The sequence below is a fragment of the Prinia subflava genome, chromosome 11 (assembly GCF_021018805.1).
Source record: "Prinia subflava isolate CZ2003 ecotype Zambia chromosome 11, Cam_Psub_1.2, whole genome shotgun sequence".
In the NCBI taxonomy this organism is placed as follows: domain Eukaryota; kingdom Metazoa; phylum Chordata; class Aves; order Passeriformes; family Cisticolidae; genus Prinia; species Prinia subflava.
Window position 1 is genome coordinate 17,546,061 of NC_086257.1, and position 13,329 is coordinate 17,559,389.

A 13,329-nucleotide genomic window follows, 5' to 3' on the forward strand; every position below is an offset into this window, starting at 1 on the left:
TCAGGAGGTCTTGGCATAGGAGGCAAAGGATGATCTGCAAAGAGGAGATAGCTACCCAGAAAGGTCAGAAGACACAGAAGGGGGAACAACAGAGGCAGGGTGGCATGATACGGTTGGGGTGAGAAGAACAAAAGAAAACAGCAAATTATTGGCAAAAAAACCCCAGACTGAATGGGATGGAAAAGTGGGTGAAGGTGAATTGTCAAGGAGCTATAAAAGACAGGAACTCAAGAAGGGGGGCAAGAACAAAAATAAAAAGCACGAGAGGGATCTCTCTGATTGTGGCAGGAAAGTCCCCAACACATCACAGAACAGAACTCATGCTGCCTGAATCTAAGCATTCCCTGACAGTGCAGGCACACCTCCCGTTCTCAATGCCTGGTTCATTTGTTTCCAATTGCATTAGAAAATTCATTAGAATGTATTGAAAAAGTAACAGAAACAGTGCCTGTGAGCATAAATTCAGCATGGTTGTGTGCATCTGAACTTTTTTTTACACATCCCTATTGGCTGCCATATAGGGATGGATGGAGACAGACAGACATCTGTCATGACTGATGGTATCAGAACCATTATACTTCCTTTCTTCCTGAAAATAATCATTCAGAAGTCATATAAATTAGCCGAGCTTAATTTTAAAAAAAAGATACAATAATAATTACCCCTGGATCCATCACTAATCAAATCCAGCCTTTTAAATTAATTTCTTTCCTTGCAGCCTAATATGCAAAGGCTATCGTCTTGTTTTGACAAGAACTAAACTTACAAAGCTACACAAACTGAGAGTTGTCTTTAGTTCTCTGCTTCTTTTCTTCTGAATATTTGATCGGTATGATTTTGGCTGTAACTGGAAACTCTGTATACTGAATTTCTAACAGGAGTATAACCTCAAACCAGTTTTTCTTTAAAATACAGTAGCAATTTAAGTAATTGATGCAAAATTACAATAAAGACATAAAGATGCAAATATAAGAAAAACAAAGTTTTCTTCCCATTTCCAGTTTCCCTGATCTGAATGAAAAGACAGTCACACTTTTGATATATTTTTCCCTCAGAGCACACATACCACGAGTGGTGAGACACAGGACTGAGTGGTCGTTTACCACATGCTGTAGGGATGATGTGAGATTTCATTATTGTTTAACACAAAGATGAAAATTTCAATTTATTCATATAATTTACAAAAGTAATTACTTTAAAAAATCATTCTGGAACAAAAATCAGTGTTCCATGCCTAAGAATTCTGAAACAGATCGTTTGGATATTTTTAGAATGGAACATTTCCATTTCTCATTGATGCATTCCCACAGAAAAAGTTTCAATTATCACAAAACAGCACTTTCGAATGGAAGAATCTGCTGTGAGGAAACTCCTGACCAGGCCTGTTCCAGCTCAGCTGCTGAGGAGCTCTGTAAAACTCGCAGTTCTCCTCCTGCTGGAATCACGCTGGAGCTTCACCCAGGCCCGCAGCGCCTACCGAGCACTTTCCTCCTCGGCCAGCAGATGGCCCATTTTTTGTCACAGGGTTTATAATTGCCAAATTTTGTCAGGTTTGTCATTGCCAGGAATGGTTTAGTAGGCTTAACACTCAGCGTTTCTTCTGCGTGAGTAACACTGTAGCTAAAACCACCCCATCTGTGTAATCTGTTTTAAATATTAAGCTCTAGCAATAGAGCTACGACACTTACCAGTTACTTACTATAAGAATAGTGTATAAATAACACTCTAAATTGTAATGTCATGAATATGCAAAATAAGGGCTACTCCTGCACCAGAAAAATTGCTCTAATACAGATTATGGGAACCACAAGTCTGGGGTATGAAAATATGTCTGAATTAAACCTCTGTTTACTCAGACTGCTGACATCCACAGCCACATGATGGCCATTCTGCAGCTGTCTGAATTTAATGTTCATTCTCCCTCCCTTGTTCATTCCATCTGTGACAATGGCACAAAACATATATTTTAACTCACCATATGAAAAATTCCTCAGCTTTACTATGGATGGATTATTGGATTTTTGCCATAATTCAGACACGACCTTTTCATCACACTCAGCAGTTCCAATCATCCTCTAGTGCAATGTTCACACTGTGTAAGCCTCAGGAGAGCTGTGCAAACACCTGACATCAGAACATTGGAGTATTAATGATGAACACTGCTATTTCATAGGATGTATGAACCCATTTCTTTCCTTGTTTTCTCAGGTCTCTCAGCCAGCAAGATAATTGCTCCCAATTTAGGAATAACAGCTCTGAGGATAAATGAGTATAAGCAGATACAGAATTAAAAATGACACCACTACATGGCCATTGTCATGTAGACAGAGCTGTACCAAATCCAGAATACAAATTCCTCAATATTCTTCAAAATAACTATGTGGATACATACTTTCAATTCTGTAACCAGCTACTCACCCACAACTCCTAATTCTGCTGTGTTTACAAGACCACATTAGTGTAATGCAGCTCCCACAGTTTTAATTAGGCTTTATGTGTAAGTTCCTTTGAGAAAATGCAATTAATAAAACAATGTTTCTAGTGCATTCTAAAATAAGAGGAAGGGTACATAAAGGAGTAAAGAGTGAAGGCTTTTCTAGTTGGGTTAGGCCTCTTGCTACAATGAATACTGTAATACTGCAGCTCCTGCAATGGTTTCAATCTGCTGCCCACTGAAAACCCAACCACAACCTTCAAACGAATCTCTCCTACCGCTGTGGAATAACAGGGATTAGAAACCTCATAGTGGTTCTCTTCTGCCACGACTACTGATAGTGCTGATCTGTAGGTCGAAGATCAGGCATCAAAATACCTTAAACTGAGGCACAGAAAATCAGAATTCCTTGCAGAACCCAGAGTCATGCCAAAGGAGTATATTTGTTTTAAAAGTGCAAAGACAAAATATATTTATGAGAGGCCCTGTATGAATTTGGTGGATGCTTCTCCAGCTTGCACTGGATGCTTTTATCACAGGATCCAACGGACGACTTGGCTTGAAACAAAAGAAATACTACAATTTGAGTGAAAAACAAGTGAACAAAACAAATCTGACTAAGGCAAGACAATGAACAAGGATTTATTTTTAACTGAAACTTAGATTACTATAAGAAAACTCAAACAGTTGGGCTAGACAAGAATTGAGGATTATTGATTTCAAGCTGGGGAACATAATGCTTATCAACAGAATATCAACAGGAGCTATTGCATGTTTAAAGAAAGACTTTGACCTACGTGCCCAAAACACTACAGTGCAGTGTCTTGAAAAATCCACCAGACACATGTAAAGGAACATTGTTTTATTTCTTATTCTAACCCTTAAGCATGTCAGCAGAAGTTAATTTCTTGCCATTTAATCCAATAGAAAAAAACCGACTAATGCCATAAAACATTAGGAAGAAGTAAATCTACTATAACTGAATTCTCTTCCTTTTATGTGCCAGTTGTTCTACTAGCTGAAAGAGTAGTAATGCTCACAAAATTAATAAAAACAAAGGGGTATAATAGGACAAAACTCAGGCTTTGCAAAAGAAAAAGAAAACAGTTCCAGAAGGAATCCAGAATTCAGACTGATCATTTAAGCAGCCTTGTGACTGCTAAACTAAAATCTCCTCTTTCAGTGCAGATTTTACATTTTGCTGAGAAGTCTGTGCTCCCATTAACCTTAAATAGCATTATGAGTACTCAGCATTTCAAAAATCAGGCCTTGGACCACGACAGCCACAGCCTACCATGTGGAAAGCTGATATTACTTGGAGTGGTTGAGATGGAAATTGAGCAGTGCAACACCTCAAGAAGGTAATTATGGGCAGCATTAGCCATCAAAGTAGCTTTTATATTTTACAGTGTTTTGGGAATTGGTGTAAGTCCTGCCATTAACCACAGCAGTACTAGTGGCTTAACAGCTTTCTTTCCTCACCCAAATACAGAGATTAGAGTGTTCTGGGCAATGTTTGCCATACTTCCTTTTTCTCTTGATCACTCTCACAACATAAACCAGGTGCAAGAAGCAGGCAAACCAAGCATAAACTACAAGACCATCTCTTTCTTCAGAATTCAGTACAAACGTGTGGACAGATTATTAGATTTACAAACAACTCCTCTGTCTGGTTCAAGTTCATTAAATTGCTTTTCTATCATACCACAACCAAGATGCCTCTGAAACTTTGACTCAAGCTCATAGATCTGTGGGTGTAGCTGACAGTTTGGCATAGGAACAGCAGCAATAAGAAGGTTATAATGTGAGTGCACTCCACTCAAGACATTTCTGTATCAGCACTACTGTAGCTCTGCTCTTTTTCACTGTAAACATATTAGCCACCATGAATCCATCAACTGGAACCAATAAATATTCATACTATTTGGAAATTTATAAGAATAGCTTGCCATTTAGCAGCATTGTGCTTCTGCCCACCCCTTTGCCAATGAAAAATTACTACATTGATCTTAGACTGCAACACTAACTGTCCACTAAATATTTATATCAGGTTAGTAATTTTTTGTCTGGATAGGGCCCATCCATTCCTTGTTTAGCACTTATTCCACGAAGAGGTATTTATTATAGTCATACTTGTTTGAATAATCACCTCATGTCTCTGAAACCAAACTGGTTTGACTCAGAAGTTCAGTGATCTCTTCTGAAATGCAGCACCTAAAGCTCTGTGGAAATCAGTCCCACCACAGTTATTCACTCAGCAAGGCACTATCAATTGTTCAGAGTAGGAGACTAAACCCCTTGCTGACATTGAACTAAATCACCATCACAGGGACTGCCAGGGGATGCCTCAGTCATGGATTAGAACTTGAACTTCACGTGCACTTGCTCAGAGGACCCCCACAAACCTTAACAGGATGTTATCAACCCAAAGTGCACTGGGGAACAAAGTAGATCAAAAGAATGATTCTAAAGAATGCAGAAGAACTTTCTGTAGCTTACAAGTTTGATAAAATTAGTCTGAATCAAAAATTAGTCTGGCTAGTAAAAATACACTTGAACATCCAATTCCACACAACAAACTTTGGAAATGGAAACGTATATATTCCTGATTGATAGATCTTGCCCAGTGCCATTCATGACTGGGAAGTGTACGAGCTAAACTCTATACACTCAAACCATAACAATTTCACAGGGAGAAATGATAATACTAAAAATTAAAATCTGAATCTCTAACATTTTCAGCCTGAATTACTCAGTCTTACTACCAGGCTACTATAGAAAAAAAATTCATTCTCACCCAAACTGCAAACAGACTCCAGGAGAACAGTCAAACACTATTCAATAAATGGTGATAAAGTGCAAAACAAGGAATTGTGAGAAAGGGCTGATCCATCCAAGCACACTCAATAACACAGCAAACAGATGGTTAAGCAATATCAACACAGGAGTATCAACATAGCTAAGACAGTGTTATCACTGCCTGCACAGTTTGTTTTATTCTCCTCAAGGCCCCGCCGTGCAAACATGGCAGGTGTGCTGGGTTTGCTGTGCAGGGCACGTGGGTTCAGCTGCCTCAGAAACATCCTAATGACTGGGAGAAGGAGCAGGTAAAGGATAGCAAAAATATGTAACATGATAGACAGGTGTAGAAATGGCAGCAGCAGCTTTTGCATGAGTGTGTTGCAGATAATTCTGCAATGATATTGAAGTCTTAAACTAAAGAGCTCACCCCATTCAAGAGATCCCACAGAAAGCATGTCTGATGTTGGTTCTATAGTCAGTATGCTTGAATATCTAATATTAATTTTTATTTATTTATTATACATTTCCACTCAAATGACATCTACTTAGATAACAGAAGACAAAAGATCATTGATAAAAGGTTGATAACACATCAGCATATCACAACAATCTTACCCCAAAAAACATAATTTCACTTGCATTTTGAAAGGTTTCACAGCACTGCACAGCTGAATGTAACAACTGAGACATTTTAATACATACAAACTGCATTCATCAGCTCAAGATTATGTTGAATTTTTTACCACCGCTTCTTGTTTATCTCCCTACTGAGTTTTTTCATGGCTGTCTTTACCCAGGGTAATAACGTTAATGCCAAAGTAGTATCAAAAAGCAGCTACCTTGAAGCAGCAGTGAGTATTTTCTAAAGGAAAAAGTCACTCTTCTCCCTCCTTTCTTTGCAGCATTTCCTCCTGAAAGCATGGGAGTGTGCTTGCTTGCTCATCACTCCTGCTACCCTAAACAACTGAGATAGCTTTGTTCTTCTGCACCAGCAGTTCTGCTCATGAACACTGACACTGAATTTCCTTTTTTAGACAGCAAGGACGCAGACTTTCTTCCTCTTCTCCCTCCCTCTGCCTCGCCTCCCCTCCCCCTCCTACAGTCTTTGCTGTGCCCTCATCTTACCTTCAACAGCACAAGAAATCCGTGCTGCAGTTTTTTCCTCGGTAGCAGGCTCTATGGCAACAGCGGTTCTGAGGCAGCAGTCCTTTACAGTTCTACTTCATTCTCCTTCCCTCTGCATAAAGATACACAGCCTGTTAGCCCAGGGAATCAGCAAAGACAATTCTGATGTGATGGAAATTTGTAAACACAAGTCCACAATTATTTCAGAAAAAAAGTGTGCTCCTGGGGGTGCAAAGTTGTAGTCCCAAAAGAGATGGATATTAGCAATGCAAATAAATAATATTAAAGGAAATCAGAGAACTCCTTTTGTGTAATTAACTGTAAAATTATTTTTGTGATAACTCAGCTTTCTTGGACAGAAAGGTGAAAAAAGAGAATTCTGAGCTTAAGATATACACAGTATTACATCCAAATAAAGTCCTCTAAGAATTTGTCATTGTTTGACTGAGTCATTATTTGTTATTAGCACATAAATTAAATCAGTGCTTTGTTAAAATACTGCTGCAATAAAGGCAATAATGGCATACAAAATCTTGTAGTCTTGTAACCCATGGAAAAGTATATTTCAGAGTACATTTAGAAACGTTAACACAGACCTTAGAGAAAAAAAAAAGCAATGGAAGAAAAACTACCAGTAATTGGGTAGTTACTGAGTACTAAAGTATCTGCTTTGAAATTAGGAATTTCCTGATTTCTTACTTTGTTACTGTTAAATTAATCAGAACAATGAGCTACAAATAAATGCTGACTATGACAGCAAAAACCCCAACTACTTAAGAGTCAGAAACAATTATTATCAGACGCTCTTAAATTAAAGCACAAGATGAAAATAGTTTGAATAGAGGCACATACATTCTCTCTATATACTGCAGAAAACTGCCGGTAATTTATAATCCAATCACTTTTATCACATGCACAAAACAAATGAATCGATGTATTCCTGCGATTCAGCATGAACCCGCATTTCTGTCTCCTGCTGTGTAAAGAGCAAAGGTTTGCAGGCGCTGCCAATCGCTGTGACACGATGTGTCAAAGATGTGTCCCCAGCATGAGCAGCACCGCAGGCACCGCCGGCCGGGGTGAAGGGACCGCCCGCTCCCGGCCGTGCCTGCAGCAGTCCCTGTCCACACTCGCTGCAAAATTGGAAAACGGGGGCAGGTGTTCCTGGGCACACGTGAGAAGAAAACATTGAATTCCTTACTAATCCAGCACCTCACATGTTTATTTTGTCTTATCTGGCAATATTCAGTTGGCATATGAAATAACATAGAATAGTGTTGTGGGATGGGTTGAAGCACAAACAGCTGGGGCTGTGGACTGGCCCACAGAGGCCTCCCAGCACTAAAGAGAAGCCCCCAAAACCAGAGCAGTTAATTTAGCAGCTCACTTGGCACTTCATGGGCACACAATTCAGACTCAGCCACAAAAACATGCATCTCTAACACTGTTAGAAGAGAAAAGCCTTCAAATAGTTGTGTTTTTCATCCCAAAAAACCCTCAGAAGGATTAAGAAAACAAATAACATGATTAAACAAGTCACACTGTTGATCTTGAGTAATTTTTTAAACTTTTTTTAAACTTTTCCCCACCCTGTGCTGGCTGCTTTGCAGGCTGAAGCCCAGCTCACAAAGCAATCAGTCCCAGTTTCAGTCGGTTTACAATTGAAGAGATTCTTCAAAGAGAGATAATCATTTCCATTTTACAAAGAGATGAAAGAAGGGCACAAAGCTGAAACTACCTATCCATAGTTTCACAGTGTGAAACAGTGACAGAAACAAAACTTGGAGAATCTCAGCTATAGTTACCCAAAGAAATGAACAGTCACAATTTTCTTATGAAAAGTAAAGCTCAGTAGGAAACTTTCAGTTTGATTTACCTTGAGGCCAATACTTCTGCTCACACACCTCATTTTATTAATGACAAAGCATTTAGCTTTATTGTTAAATTTACATGTTATAACAAGCTCTATAAACTGCAAAAATACTGCTCTGAAGGTTAAAATACTCTGACAGAGAAGAAACAAGAGAATGCAGTTAATATGCAACACTGGATATAGACAGAAAGAGCTTCTGTTAGGGAAAAATGAAATTATTTCAGTGATGTCTTACTGCTTAGGGACGTACACATTAGAAATATTCTGACAATAAATCCAGAGTGCATTACAGTCTGTAATACCCTCAAAGCAGAGCTCTCTGTGCAATGCTGATAACACCAGACATTTTGTTGTCACTAATTTGAGACAGGCCCTCGTAAGTCACAGTGCTGCACACACTCTCTGGAAAGCTCAGTGTGTTTGTTCTGACGTCCAGAAGTGTGACCGGGATGGGGACACAGAGTCACACGGCTCACTGCTGTCCCCAGTCAGGACACAGGGCACCTATCCAGGTACACATATCTACAACATACATTAGAGATTACTGGTTTTTCAACCACAAATGGGTCCTGTGACTTTACCCCTGTAAAAGTCAAAGACCTGCTTTGGTGTTTTCATCTTGGCTTTGGTTCCCATGCATTATTTCCTCCTCTTAAGCACATAACACTCAAGGTTTTTACCAATAAGGAAAGGTACTCAAATTAAATACAGACATAGGTCTGCCTGTCGTGGCTGTTCCAAAACTTAACCAACTGAAATCAGCAATTAAAAAACATAAATAATGTCACTGGATTGCAAATTTGTATAATAATGAGAACAAATAATGTGCAGAGATGGTTAACCAATAGCAGAAGGAAAATGGTTTTCTTCAAAAAAAGGCACAGGCTTATATTTGCCCTTCTCTCAGAACTGGAAAAAATGTTCTTTGCAGATTGTCTCACAGAAATATATGACATATGGTATTTCATGACTTAAAAAATAAATGTAACCACAATTGTGTCAGGATGTTATCATCTGCTACCTGGTTCATCTCTCAGCTTTATTTACTTTTGTAATATAAAGAACAAACTCTACCCTGAAAGTAGCCTGCAACTTCTATCAAAGATTTCTAGGCCTCCTTCCATTACTGATGCCCACATTCTTCAAGGATTTGTCCACACATAACCTCTGAGGCAAATAATATCAGCCCCACACTACAGAGAAGAAAACCGAAGTGCAAAAAGAGCTCTCATTCCAGTAAAAGTCAATGGCAAGTCTAAAAGATATCATCTGCTCAATTTTAGTGCTAAAAATCCAGTCTGGGGTCACACTAGGAGTCCTTAACACTAGAGAGGAACAGAGCTAAGCTGATTTCATGTCCTGGGCTTGACTACAAACCTTGAAAACTTGGAAACAAAGAATCTAAGTGCTCAATCAAGAAGAACATTCAAGACACGAAACTGTAATTACTGAGTTTTATAGCTTGCAGAGGACTGGATGAATACAAAAATCATAGACAGAAAAGCATATTCCTGTTTCAAGTATTTGGATTAAGATTTTATTGTGCCAACATTCTTCTTATTACCAGAATTGTTACTAAAATTACAAGACCACCATAAGTGATTCCATATGACAGTTTTCTTATGTTACACTCATTTAAAGAATTAACAGTAATTTACATACTTCCACTAAGAAATTAAATACTGACTTTCTAGAATTAACCCTGGTTTTTTATAAGGAGACCAACCAAATGCTAACCAAAGTAAAAGGGAAATTTTTCACAAATTTAAAGTTTTGACTGAAACTATACCCACTATAAAAATAAGTAGTAATTAACTTCCCTTAGTTCTTTAGATTTTTTTGACCCCCTGGGAGAGGGCTGAGAAACCAAGGTTCCTCTGAGGGCCCAGAGCACTTCTGCTGCTTCCTTTTCAGCAGTGGTTTACAAGAACTGTCCCACTGTATAAAAGAAACATCATCTTTCTTAAAAATGCAGCAAGAACTTCATTATTCCAGAGTAAGAAATGAGAAACAATTCCAAACCTTTGAACACAGGAGGGTCACTATGAGTCTGAATTTTAAACTCTAAGAGGAGATGAATTGGATGGATGAATTCATCAAATGGATGAATAACCTGAAAGATTAAATTCAACTTTGCTGGTTCTTTAAAAAACCAACCAAACAAGTAAATTAGTCTTAAATAGTTTAACAAATTGTTATATTCAAGAAAAAATCTAACTGGGGATGAGAGAACTTAAGCTAAGAAACAAAATGATTTACAACTGAAGCAGGAACACTCCTTGGAGACCCATGCTCCAAGCAATTAGGAAGCACAAGGCACAAACCACCCCGCATGCATTTCAGACAAGTGAGTCAGCTGGCCAGCAAAAGGCCCCGTCCACTCCACATCCTCTGCACAAGCTGAATATCTTGAACAGACTGAGCATGTGGGACAATTAAATCAACCAAAGCAGTTTAAATCCCACTGGCTTTCCATAGTGCTTGGCACCTAAATAATTTAAGCATCTTTGAACACGTTCCTTATAGGCCTGGTGCACAACTATTCAGTGAGACAGAACTTGGACAGGGAGAGGAATTCTGGATGTACTTTCAATTCACTCAATAGGGACATCATTGAGATTTCCCAACACAAATCTGACTACAAAGACTAGAAATATGTCAAAGCATAACAAAGTCGTAAAATAACTTAAAAAAAAAGAAGACAAAGCAAGCCTAACAACCCAATGTACTAAAGTCATCATAATGTGCATTTCAGATTACACTGAGGTACTACAGAATACAAAGAATCCCTTCTCAATCCATTAAAAACACTGTATCTTATAAATTCTTATTGTTCAGCTTTTTTAGATTGTAATTTCAATGGAGTGACCAAAAATGCTTGCTAGCATTAATGACACCATGACTGCATTTAAATAACAAACGTGGGACTCCAGGAATTTGGACCTTCTTTCTCTCCTGGACATTTTCCAGATCCTTTCCCATCCTACATCTGAGGAAGCATGCTTTAATGATCCTTTGGGACTGATGAACTGAAAACATTACTTCTTGCTAACAACACCCTACCAAATCATCTTAACATGACCTACAGTGAGTAGACTATGTCTGTTTACCATCACCTTCCTTGCCCTGCCAGCCATCAAATCAAATAATACACAGCAAAAGAACTCTGGGATCTTGCAGGTTTTCTATGAAGTACCTGGCAGCTTCATGGCAAATTCAAATCATGCCATGAGATTATTAAAAGGAGATTTCTGAGATTTCCTAATGCAAACTGTGCCATCGCCTTTGCCAGAATATTGGTGAGCAGGGATTGCTCAACTGGTGCTCAGTTTCAGGAGGTGTCAGCTCCTACTGCTTTCTTTAGATACGTCATTCCTTACTTCAATCTGCATGAATAATCACTGGAAACCCAGCTGCTAAACCAGCTAGTCCATCTGTTACCCTGTTAATATATGTATTATTATGTTCACTCTTACTAAAGAGCTCATGATTCACTGGGATTGTCTTTTTGGGAAACATCTACCGAGGTAATTTAGGTGTACATATATATATGGCTGTGGATCCTATCTTTAGCAGCACAGACATACAATTTAGTGTCTTCTTGGTATCTCTTCTGCCTGATGATAACACGAACCTGGTCCTTGGGGAGCAAGTTTTCAGTTGAGGCTGCTCTAAAAAACTTCAGCAGATTTAAAGCCAGGGGACCACAAGAAATTCCAGAGTCAGTACAAGATTTTTGTCAGTGACAAAATCTGACCTTTTGGTACCTCTCAGTTTGATACTTCCAGTTCAGAACACAAATAATTCCAGGCAGAGTGTGGCTAGCACTGAGCCAAAAATACACAAAGTAGATATGAAATCACATGAAAAGGCTGTTTGCACTACTGTAACCAAAGAGAGATTTCTCAAACATTGTACGTGGGTTTTAAAGGGTATAAAATGAAGGATTTTTTCCTCTAGTACAGTCAGGGGTCATTGGTAATTCAAGAAGCCTGGATATCTTGTTTCACAAAAAGAGAAGACTGATTCTGTGTTTCCAACCATTTGCTTGAAATTTATGAAACAAATTTTTTTCATCTTTTCATTTGGTGAAAGAAGTCACTGATTTCCACTGGAGGAAACAATAGGTTCCTTTTCTCATATACCTTAATGTGCAACATCCATGTGAATAGATGCCTTTCACGTGGGAACTGATGATTTGTTTCTTAAATCATCATTTCATTGTTCCAGTTGTACAATACTTGAGGCAAATAGAGCATCTGCAAAGGGGCCACTGGACCCAGGAGTGTCACTGCATTAAAACAATCACAAACCCCAGCAAATAACACAACCAAATAATTCAAACTCTGCCATGACCACATGACAGCAGATACCAGTCTGCTCACAGGCTTTTCTTTATATTTGAGCATCAGGTGAATTAGAAATGAACAAAATCTTCAGAGACAGAGAAATCTCAAGCTCCTCAATAAAGGCCAGTGATCAGGAGCTTGGGGGGGACCTGTTTGACTCTGGAGTTGCCTAAGGCCAAGAAATCGTGACATCTAACCAAGAGACTCCCCATTATTTTAGCCAATAAATAACAATATAGATTTTAAAAATTGTCTCCCTTGGTTGAAGATAATAATTTAAATTTTTTTTCTATGGTTTTTCAATTTTTTTTAACAGAATGAAGTTTGGCCAAGCAGAGTAAAACAAGATTTGCAGCAAGCTGGAGCAATGAGAACAATTTCTCCTTAAAGAAACCCAGAAAAGCCTTGTTACTGGAAAACTGTTGTCAAATCTGATCTGAATACATGGATAATCTGAAATGACACTGATTTCTTTATTGGAAAAGATAGATACTTGCTTCTGACATGTCATTTCAGGTCTGTGAAGAATGATGTCTCACCTTCCTGAAATTCCCACGTCTGGAAATCTCTTCCTCTCAGATTTGCAAATGTACCAAGACTTAAATGCAGTACTTGAATAAAAATATTCATCAAATCAAATTCAACAGCTTTCTTAATAAATATTCAAGATCCTCAACAAATATTCAGTAGTGTTATTTCTCCATTTAGACTCAAATCACTTCTAATGCAGTGGAAAATCTAACTGT